Below are 12169 nucleotides of genomic sequence, written 5' to 3' on the forward strand. Positions count from 1 at the left end.
AAATAAAATGCCACTTTCAACACTTGTAGGTAAAACGTGAATAACTATTTTTCCACAAAAACGGCTTTATTAGGAAAACTTAACGATTTAGGTATAGGGACATGTACATCATCTTGAAGCATTTTTCACCATCTTTCAATTTATCGAGTAATATACAGAAGGTTTCATTTGAAAAAATGAACTTTCGACTACTTTTATGCACAATGGAAATATTAGTAATTTTAGCACGCCCTATATGATATGGAGTAGATTTCTTGATGTTATTTGAATATTTCGAGTATGTGCAAACTATCATCAAAATATCAACTTTTCATGAATTGAGAGTACTGATGTACTTAATTTCAATTAAGGTTATGTTTTGGACCATATTTAGCACAATTTATTTTTCATCTCGATAGAGATAGGTATAGGATATTATCAACAAAAAAGTATTGAAATACTAGAGCGATTCCAAAAATGCATTAATATACGGGGTGTTCCATTCAAAAAAATATAATTACTAGGACTCTTCGATAGAAGTGGCAACGCCACAATGCTGAAAATATTTCAGATCGATAGAACAGGTAAGGAATTGGCAATTGGCTGCACCGCGCTGATGAGGCCAATAGCCAGAAACACGTGTATTCTTAGATATTCTGTGGAACAGTAAAAGTATAACCAAAATTGAGTTGCTCTGAAGAGAGAGGAGAATTTTATTACATAAACCAGTTTTCACATTTTCAACAAAACATTCTTCAACATTAATTAATCTCAAACTAACCTGAAAAGAGAAACAACATTTAAAGCTATTGCTTCACCAGTTCCTATTAATTGTTTAAATTGCAATATCTTCTTTAACATAACTAACCTCCCACAGAACCATAGATTCCAAAGAGTTCACAGATAAACTATACATCAAAGTTATTACGCGGCAAATTCAAACTAAATGAAGTGTCTCCCGTCCCACTTTAAATACAGTTTTACTCTATTACTGGAATAAGCTCTGTAATATGGAAGAGATTCGACTCTGACTTTTTGTAACCTGTGTTTATTTAGTAAATTGAATTGGATATTTTGTCTACAATTTGATAAGGTACAATTTTCAATTCATCTAGTTTTTTTCGGTTTAACCGGTTTCCGTTTTCAACATATACAGAATCTCCGACTTTCAGTTCATAATTTTTTCTATTTTCATCAAATTTTTGTTTATTATAATTGTGTGATTTTATACTATTATCTGAGGCGATTTTTCGGTCTCGTAATAGATGATTCTGTGTTATATTTTGTTTCAGTTCATCTGGTAGAATTTTAATATTTTTCCCTCCAATAAATATTCCGGGGAGAACCCTGTTACACTATGTTCCGTTTCTTTATATTTTCCGTGCATTGATGAGCAATAGTTGTCCAAGCAATTTTATTCCTCCTTTCATTAATCTTACAACGAATTTTATTAACCAACGTTTGGTTTAATCTTTCATTCAATCCATTTGAAAATGGCGCATTTACTGCAGTGAAAACTATAGGTATATCTTCTTTCTCTAAAAATTTTTTGAAATCCTTTGAATTTATGCCAGGATATTGATCTGATAGAATCAAGTTTATTTTATAATCTTGTGTTACTTTTTGGACAAGTTTTATGAAATCATTCGCGCTCTGGGTTTTGGATGTCAAAATATAGGCGTAACGAGTGAAGTGATCTACTAGAAGATGTAAATATGTTTTGGATGAACGAGCACCTCCAAATCCTTCTATGGTGTCAATAGACACTATTTCGAACGGATAGGTAGCTGGACCTAAGTGAGACATTAGTCCGAACTTGTATTTTCCTCTAGATTTATTTTTTATACAGACCTCACAGTTTTCACACATTTTTTTTTATTATCCAATAAATTCTTAGCTTTATAAAAGGTTTTAATCTTGTTTTCCATTTGTTTTCTTCCTATATGACAGTAGTAGTGATGTACATGTTTTATAATATTTTTACTTAATTCTTCAGTTAGAACAATCTTTCCCTTTTTCCCTATCTTTCCATAATATGTATTATGTTTGAAAATAAGTTTATTTTTATTTTGTTTTATATCTTCATTTTCATCTTGATCATTCCGTATGTCTTCTAATTTAACAAAATTCAGTACTTTTAAAGTACTATCTTCATTTTTATACGATTCTAACACAAGGTTTCTGCTTAAAGTATCTGCCTCTGTATTATATTTACCCGGGGAATATATTATTTCAAAATCAAACTGCAACAAATAATACGTTAACTCTTCCAGTTCTTCATCTGTTCTGACCTTAATATTCATTTTTTCTAAAGGTTGGTGATCTGAAAAAACCGTGAATGTTTTTCCTATAAGCCAGTGTTGCCAGTATTTTACTGCCTCTTTTATTGCCAAATACTCAAGATATATGGCTTTTTTCTTTTTTTGAGTGTCATTTAATTTTTTGGAAAAATATGCGCAAGGCTTTTCATCCCTATTGGGTTGAATTTGTTTTAAAATCGCACCTATACCTTGTATGGTAGCATCTGTATAAATATGTATTGGCAAGTCAGGATCAAAGATGGTTAGAACAGGTTCTGAGCAAAGTAGCTTTTTTACAGTATCAAAGGATTCTAGACATTTATCGAACGAAACGAATTTTTCTCCTTTTCTCAATAAATTATGTGAAGGATCTAGTATAATTGAAATATTTGGCACATATTTTCCATATAAATTGATTTTCCTGAAAATTGTCGGATGTTTTTTTGTGTTTTTGGAATCGGAAATTGTTTTATGGCAATCAAATTATCTTTTAGAGGAGTGACAGTATTGTTTTTCATTATGGGCCCTAGATATTTTACTGAGTCCTGTGCAAAGTTAAATTTCGTGAATTTCAATTTAAAACCTTCTTTATAAATTGCTTCCAATAATAAAGATAAGTGCTCGAAGTGTTTTTCCAACGTTTCAGAAAATACTAAAATATCATCTATGTAATTGACAGTAAAATCTGACAGTTTATGCTTCCTTATAATGCTACTTAATATTCTCTGAAAAATAGCGGGCGAAGTTTTTAAGCCAAAAGGTAAACACGTCCATTGAAAGTGTGCCCCCTGAGTAACAAATGCAGTTTTTTGTCTATCTTCAATTTCAAGGGGTATGGACCAAAACGCCGAGTTTATATCGAATGTTGAAAAAAATTTACATTTCCTTGTTTTAACCATTGAATCTTCGTTTAGAGGAAAAGGTTGCGATTGGGGGACTACAATTTTATTCAATTCACGAAAATCTTTACAAAGTCTTGATCTCCTTCCTTCTTCTTTTTTAAATGCTAGAGTTACCGGAGCAGCAAAAGGACTATATGACTCCTCGATTAAATTATTTTCTAGTAATTTTGAAATTTGATGTTCAATTCCATTCATATCTTCAATAGAGCACCTATACGGTCTCTTACTACAGTATTTATCTATCAACAAATCAATATGCGCTTCACAACCTTTTACAGTACCTATAGCATATTTGTCTTTAGCAAAAATTGAATTATATTTGCATATCAACTGATCAATATCACATTTTTTTAATGATCTGAATTATTTACTGAAATATCAAAATTATCGACTATTATATTTTCATTATAGTTTATTTTATACTCATTAATGATAATTTCTTCTTTTTTTTGTTTCTGATATCCATATCTTTTTTTTTCATCATACATATCCTGTTTATTCCCTATGCCACTACCTGAACTGCTAGGAATTTCTTTAGTGTTTATAGGTTGCTTTTCTTTATTTATTATGTAGTCTTTATTATTATTGTTAAGGAAATTTTGAGTTATATTTGAATTTTCATTTCGAGTTAAATGAAATATTTGTATACAGTCTAACCCAACTAGGAAATCATAGTCGAAGTTGTCTTCATCTATAACAAAAATATTAACATTTTTTTCAATTTCGAAAATTTTAATTTTTAAAGAAACCATTCTCATTGATTTTTTTACGCCATTAATTATTTTTGAACCTACATTTTTCTTACTCGTATGTATTTTTTTTCAAAGATAATAACCTTGAATTTATTAAGGACACATTAGATCCTGAATCATAGATTCCTGATATTTCTAAAGCATTATTTATTATTAATTTAATTTTTATTAATGGCGGCACTATTAGTTTTTTGGGTCGATTTCATATAATTCTGTCTCCAATTCAGAATTGTTAACACTCCTTACTTGATCTTTTTTTGACATACCTATCATTATTTTTAATTTTGAACCAACATTGGGATTCAGGGTGATAGCGCATACCTTTATTCTCTTTTTCACAAATTTTACAGGGACTTATCAAGGGTTTCACATTTTTCTCTTTAATTTTACTTTCGAAAGCTCCTACCTTTTTATCCAAAGTTTTTTGGTTAATCATATGCTCTAAACTTCTTATACTATTAAATAATAAGTTTTCAGTTTCTTTCAAACCATTTCTGTCAATCTTATCTGCAATAAAATTGGGTAATCCGATGGCAATCAGATCAATTAGAGTGGGTTTATCTATGGACTTATTTATTTCTAATAATAGTCTCTCTTTCCTTAATGCATATTCCAGTAACGAGCCCTGTCTGTATTTAAATAACATTGCATACCTGATAGGTGACCAACCCTTATCGGCATATGTTTCACAAAAGTTTTTTTTTCCACATTGCCCATTCTGAATTTATTGTATGCTTTATAAGCATGGAACTATACCAGTCTGAACAAGAGTCTTCTATAAATAACCTAAAAATTTCAATTATTTTGACATCATCTTCTATTCCTATACGGGCACATTCTGCTTCAAAGATAGTCATCCACTGGGACACATTAGTAATCTTGCTATTGGATTTTCCTATAACAACTTTTTCTGCCATTTTTCTCATATTAAAAGGTTTCGATGAATCTTTATTCATTTCCTTGCAGCTTTCCATGATTCTTGCCAGGGATTTTTCTGAAAATCCTATTGTAGAAGTTTGTGGTTTTGCTTTTTCCTCCAATAGGTATCTCATGCATTGTATATTTCCATCTTCATCAGAATAAACTGCTTTCATCTCCGGGTTTACAGATATCCACACCTGTCGTTCCTCATGCCGTCTTTGTAATGTAGCCTTCACTTTCTGAAAGACTTGGGTCTGTACCATTGCATCATGTAGTCTCACAGGTTGTAATTTATCCAGGATCACAAAGGTTCGGCCATCCAAATCCGTGATTGTCGTTACACAAATAACATTTGTTTTCACATCTTCACTGGCTTTGACAATGAACTCGAATCTAAACTTTTCCATTATTTTTGGAAACCAGCTATAGAAATGTTGTTTTATAATGTGTTTTATAATTATCCTTAAATATTCTGTGGAACAGTAAAAGTATAACCAAAATTGAATTGCTCTGAAAAGAGAGGAGGATTTTATTACATAAACCAGTTTTTACATTTCCAACAAAACATTCTTCAACATTAATTAATCTCTAACTAACCTGAAAAGAGAAACAACATTTAAAGCTATTGCTTCACCAGTTCCCATTAATTGTTTGAATTGCAATATCTTCTTTAACATAACTAACCTACATTTTCATCACATGGAGACATGTGACCCACAGAACCATAGATTCCAAAGAGTTCACAGATAAACTATACATCAAAGTTATTACACGGCAAATTCAAACTAAATGAAGTGTCACTCACTTCGTTTACAGATATATATATATATATATATATATATATATATATATATATATATATATATATATATAGAAACAGAAGTTAATATCGGACATAGCACTCATGAAAGTGGCAAACCATAGACACGTGTTTCGGGCTTTTGGCCCATCATCAGTATGGTGCAGCCAAGTGTAAGGATGGGCAACACTTGGTTACCAAAAGATAGAAATACAAATGCACGGAGCCACCAACAGGAGCCAACCGCACATTTGTGGTTTCAGTTGATAGATCTCGTGTTCACAAGAAAACTATCAAAATCACCACGGAGGCAGCTATAGCTACCTGCGTGGAACTTTAAAGTGGAACTTTACTATAAAATGAAGCCTAGTTTATTGATATCATTTCGCAAAATTTGACTTCGTCTTCACTGAAATTTTTAACTGAGGTTATAAGTGATTCTTCTCTTTCAAATATCCCAAAAATTATTGCAAATATTCAAAATCTATTCGGAACAAGCATTTTTCCGAATACCAGAAACGCAATATTCATGTAGAGTATTGCATTATTTGTAATTGGGAAAGTGCTTGTTATGATATTAATTCTACGCCAGAGGTTCCAGTTTTATTTTTTATTCAAAATTAGGAAAAATATTTCAAAGATCCAGATTATTCAGACCTCTTGAAAGTGTGAGACCAATATTTTTGTTTTGATTGAGCCGGTGACGATGGGTAAAAACAAGTAGTCCACCTCACTCACGCAACAGCTGGTTGTTTCATAGTTGAATAGACAATAATTCGCAAAAAATCGCACGTTTCCTAATTGTGCCTTCGTTGATCTACAATTTCTTCCAAGTTGAAAATTTACATAAGATTATTAATAGATTTTGAAATTCGGAGAGTAAAACTTCAGTTTTTCATTTCTTACGAACAATCAAAGAAATATCAAAAACGTAAATAAAGTACTGGAAAATATGTTTTTACGGGACTGATAATAATCGTGACGTCTCTCGTCAGCGGACTTTTCGGCAGACAGAACTTGAAGAATTTCTGAGACAGTCTACTAATATGTTCAGTGACTGTCTCCACTCCAGCCAGATCTAACAGATCAACCAATGAAATGTATCTGTCACTGTTCTTGCGAATACGGAGCATCTTACTGTGCAGCCTTTCGAGTCTCTGTAAAGGAGAGGTGCAGAATACAGAACAGGCGTACATCTGCGGTGATAGGCAAGACCCCTGCTTTAATCGGGTAATGTGCAGATGTAATTTGATCTATTCTCACACGAGAATTTCGGTTGGTCTGGTAGGATTCAAGAATCCTAATCACGAATAAAGGCATGCCTGCCAACCACATTTTGGCGTCGAATCCTTTCGTCCACACCTTGTCAAAGGTTTTCCGAATATCCAACAGAACCATAGTTGTTGTCTTCCACTGATGGAAAAATTTCTTCATCCCGTGAACAACTTGGATCAGTTGAGAAGTAGTATTCCGACCTCGCGGGAACCCTAATCGTCAGGTGTAGCTGACGTGCAAAAACCCCATATGGGAAAGTTGTCGTGGGTATCAAGATAGGATTCTTGCAACTTGACTATCCGACTAACTCATGTGACTGCCCCGCTGAGGAACGAATCAGGTCTTTAGAGTTCGGCAAAGCCATACTCTTACCATCTGACCTGAAAGACCACTCACCATACAAACTAATCGGCTTCGGTAAGAAGTTGGGTTTATTTGGCCGAGTGTGAATAGGTGTAAGCCACAAAAATTGGCTAGCTTGGTAAACCCATCGGATTCAGTCGGTTGCCCTATAGGTTAGCTGAGCATAAAATCCGAGGTGGAGAATCTTGACCTAAATATGGCGGAGAATGAACTTCCTGTGTTTACTTCTATACGGAATTTTCAAAAATTGCTGGAAAAACAAACAGAATTTTCCACAAAATTCCATTTTTCGATAAAGACTATTTCCTCCAAAGAAACCCTGCGTCCAAATCTCCAATTGAAAAATTTGAGGTTTGCCAGGAGGACCGTTCTATATTACTTTCTAAAGATCGTAGTATAACAATATCTATTTCAATGTTGCTTTTTTTGTCGAAAGATATCATGACTAAACAACTCGTTTGATATTCCTCTGCCGCTAATTTTCACATTGGGAGAACAAAATACACTATAAGAATTAGATACCTGATAGAATGAAAAAAAATCAATAAAGAACATCCGCTTGCTTGTAGAAGTTCTATTGCTGCCAGATTGTCGACAAAATGACATTTTTTCACATAGTATTTGAGATAGGTTTTTTGGCATATTTCGTAACCACAGAAAATGCGTTCTCGATACATTTTCACAGACGTGGAGTCTGTTAGACGTATATTTTTCTTCTATAAAAAACGAGACAACAAATGATTTTGATTTTTTTTGTATTGTGAACCATCGCTTGATATCCATTCGAACAAAAAATATAAAAACAATGAAATTAGGAATAATAAGTATTCATAAATATTTATTCATTTAAGAATATAACAAAACATATTGAAATGAAACAGGCTTGAAGAAAAATAAAAGAAACCGTTAGTACTTTATTTCAATTGATACTAATTTCTGACAAAAATAGAACATTACAATCTTATGAATACATGAATTTTAATATTCTAGCGAAAAAATGATATTCAGGCCAAAATTGCAGGTCATTTGAAGAGGAATATTTTCATGCACATCACTCTTTGCATATTTTCTTCGTACATTCTAAACATACTGGACGTTTGCATTCGACGCAAAACTAAGCTGTTCTTTTTTTTTCTTCGATGGACATAAAAGACACGTTTTTCTTAACGGTAATTTTTCTGTTTTGCCCCAATAAAATTCTTGGTGTATGCCTAGTATACGTCCAAATCATATTCTTATCTCGCGTTTTATACGTGGATTTCCGAATTTTTTTTCTAATTCAGGCCTAACTAATTGCATTGCTAGATTTTTTATGTACTGATATCTTGTTGTTGTGGCATTATCCCGAAAGGACTAATGAAGTATGAAGGAGTTCACTAATGTAATATCTAATAGCATGTTGAATATTGCCATTTTCCAACGTCGTGTCCTTCTACTGCAGCAATATACAGTACATTTTTCATCAATTGCATCCACACCTCCTTTGGTCAAATTAAAGTGTGCTATTATTTCCGGTTTGTCAGTATCAGCATTCAAAGCTTCATCGTGATCCATAGACGACACCAAAATAACGTCTCAATTTTTTTGGGAACAGAAGGGTTATATCTTTCGTAAAGGAATATAAAGATGTCAACTTTTCGGGACTTATTCTTAATTTTTTTCCGTGTTCCTACATATGTTAACTTTTCACTTTTTAGTGCAATCACAAGCTTAATTGAGGAAAATATCAATTATCAGCTGTGATATTTCTCTTTGTTCCAAAGATTGGTTTCGCAAGACGCATTACTGCCTGGGTAGGTTTGGAATATTGTCTGTATTCTTCCGATAAAGTGTAACCATCACTATCTTTGCCACAGTAGACATACGCATTCAAGAGGTATCCTGTCCTTGCATCATTCAGTGCCATTACCTTTAAACCATACTTGCATGGTTTCTTCGGCATGTACATTATTTGCAGCGTCCACGGAATGATACTAGCATTTCGTTAATACATACATAAGCTCAAATTGAATAAACTGATTGGCCATTCTCAATGAATTTGTTGAAAATCTGAGAGTTAGGTGCGATAGGATCTTTTTTTTCTTTTCGCTCGAGATTCCGGATCGTCAAATTGTAAACAGAGAAGGGTAATTGCGAATCTATTAAAATTTGTAATGCATCTATAGATGACTCTTCCAGAACCATCTGTAGCAAATATGGATCTTATATCCTCAGAATTTGATTTGTGTATTGACGTGAATAAAAGAGCTCATATGAATGCTCGCAATTCGATAAGGTCTAAATCACGGGTTATTAGCTGGGGAAATAGTTGTTTTTATGTAGAAATTTGTGTATGTACGTTGGGAAAGATGCAATATGTAAGAAACTTATTCATTGTACTTCGAAGAATTTGGGAATCGTTTTCGATAAAATAGCATCGTCATATTCACACAAATTCACACAAAACAATAATGAATATTAAATATGAGTAGTTTATCGCGAACGAATAGAATGTGATATTTTTCGAATCATACAATAACTACTATCAATTCACATCCAGAAAACCCAACCTGCGAAGCTATTTTTCTCATTAAAATATCATTTTTGCTGGTGAGAAGTACCTTTATGTCAATCATGAAAGATTATCAGGCATGTGATCTTCTTAACAAACTCCTGATGATCGATTCCTCCAAGCGAATTGATGCAGACAAAGCCCTTGATCACGATTTCTTCTGGACCGACCCAATGACATGTATTTTAGAAATGATGCTGAGCCAATTCGAGCACAGCATGTTCGAATCCTCAGTGTTCAAAAAACGCAATGATCCGACGACAAGAGATTTGACTGCCAATATCCAGATTGATGATATTCTAATAGATACAGCAAATATTATTAAAATATGGGATAATTCATGAAAATGAAAAATTTTTGAAAATGAAAAATAATTTTGGACACTTTCAACAGTGTTGAGGGCTAGTTAAAAAATTATATAAATTTCTGTCGATGCACCTTGATGATGAACACAATTTTATGTCAAAATTTTTGTTGTCAATTTTGAATTTGATTTCAGCTACTACTGCATATCGATTTGTTTCTGTTTAATCATTCGATTTCGAGTAAATACAATTTTTTTATGAGCAAATGGTAAATTCTTCAATCAACTGAACTATTTATCCCACAAACTTCATTAATAGGCATTTCAAAGTTTCTAAACTGTCGAAATATATTCTTACATCAAACAGACATCACAGTGTTTTGTGAAACTGTACAGAATATAAAGATACACTGAACTGTAGTTCACTTGTGTAGGATATTACCAAAAACAATGCGAAACTTCAACAATAAAAACTGTTGATGTCTTAATCGAGCCTACTTTGAATTTGTTGGAATCACTATACACGTTGGTTTGAACTGGAAAGAACATTGTACCAGCTTGATTCCAGAATTAAATTCAATATGTTTTATGTTCCGGAATTTCGAGAACATTCTGTCACGTGAACAATTATTTGTTTAATATCATTCCCTAAGTAGCCTCCCGATTACGATATGGGATATGTTTCTGGGGTGTTTCCGCTCGAGCACCTGACGTATTCATTGTACAAACACGCATTTTAAGAATTATTTGCGATACCCAAGCAAATCTTTCTGTATACCGATTTTTAGAGAATACAAAATTTCAGAAATGTCCGTATATGTATTTGAAAATAAAAATAAGATTACTAGGATTCAACAAGTACATAGTTTGTGATGCACTGTTTATAACCTTTAGTGTAGTAATGAATATTAGGAGTTTTTCACAACATCAAACTGTTATTTTAACACCTCGACACGTGTTTCAATCACCAAGTGATCATCTTCAAGAGGAACATCAAACTAATCATACTTACAAAGCTATCCTTATTTGTACCATAGATACCTGTTCTAGGTACCTGCGTTTTGAGTGTTTTGAATTAATTTTACAATTTGTCCTCATGTAATAGACATATTAGACATAGACATATTTATTCAGACATATTTACAAGGTAATTTTATGCTTTGCACAAGGTGCATTATCTAAGCCAATGGCTTGTATTACAACTCACCTTGTGCTAGAGAGTCATTTTTCAAAATATAAAAATAAAAAAAAATTTTAAATTAAATTTAAATGATTGAATACCTAATAATAATATTGGTTGGTAGATACAATCAAAAAAAAGGGAAAGAAGAAACTACGATCATAGAGAGAGAAAGAGAAAATTGTTGTTGCAAATACTGCGTGTGGTGATAACGACTTGTTTTTCACAGTGATTTAATGCATACATGTATATTAGTAAACAATGTTTCCAAGCTTGACATAATTCTCTTCAATGAATTTTTTCAATTCTATAGAGAGTTTAAGTTTCGATTTGATTTTTCGTATGTACTCGGGAAACATGTTGAGAAGTTTTGGGCCAAAATAAGTTATGAATCTTTGTGGTAGAGACTTTTTATAAAAAAAAATAGACACTAGATTATTAGAAATAGACCTCGTATTGTAGGAATGACTAGTATATGTGTAGGTTTTGGTTTTCATCATCCAATGTATACATTGGTATATATGAATTTGTTTAAGATTCAGTAAGTTAGCTTCACGATATAATTCATTTGTGGAAAATAGTTTTGATTTTTTAAGTATAATCTTTATTATTGTGTTTTGAGTAGTTTCTAGATCACATAAGGCTGTTTTGTGCATACCCCTCCCCCCCCCAAATAATGATACAGTAACGTATAATGGACTCTGCTAGTGCATTATACACCATCATAATGGTTCTCCAGCTTAAAATATCTCTCAGCTGATAAAATTTACGTATAAGTTTGCGAAGTCTCAGAATTGGATATGATACATGCTCAGACCATCAAAGGTGTTGGTCTAAGATTAC

At 32.5% G+C, this 12169-nt stretch overlaps 1 pseudogene; it reads left to right on the top strand.

The window, feature by feature from the left end:
* The window catches only part of LOC141485282 (cyclin-dependent kinase 9-like), a 332045-nt pseudogene extending 321325 nt beyond the window's left edge, over positions 1-10720 (top strand).
* Positions 10721-12169: the final 1449 nt, after the last annotated feature.

The sequence above is a fragment of the Leptinotarsa decemlineata genome, unplaced genomic scaffold (genome assembly GCF_025532065.1).
Source record: "Leptinotarsa decemlineata unplaced genomic scaffold, Ldec_3_MD MMD2_tig00026314_RagTag_RagTag, whole genome shotgun sequence".
Lineage (NCBI taxonomy): Eukaryota > Metazoa > Arthropoda > Insecta > Coleoptera > Chrysomelidae > Leptinotarsa > Leptinotarsa decemlineata.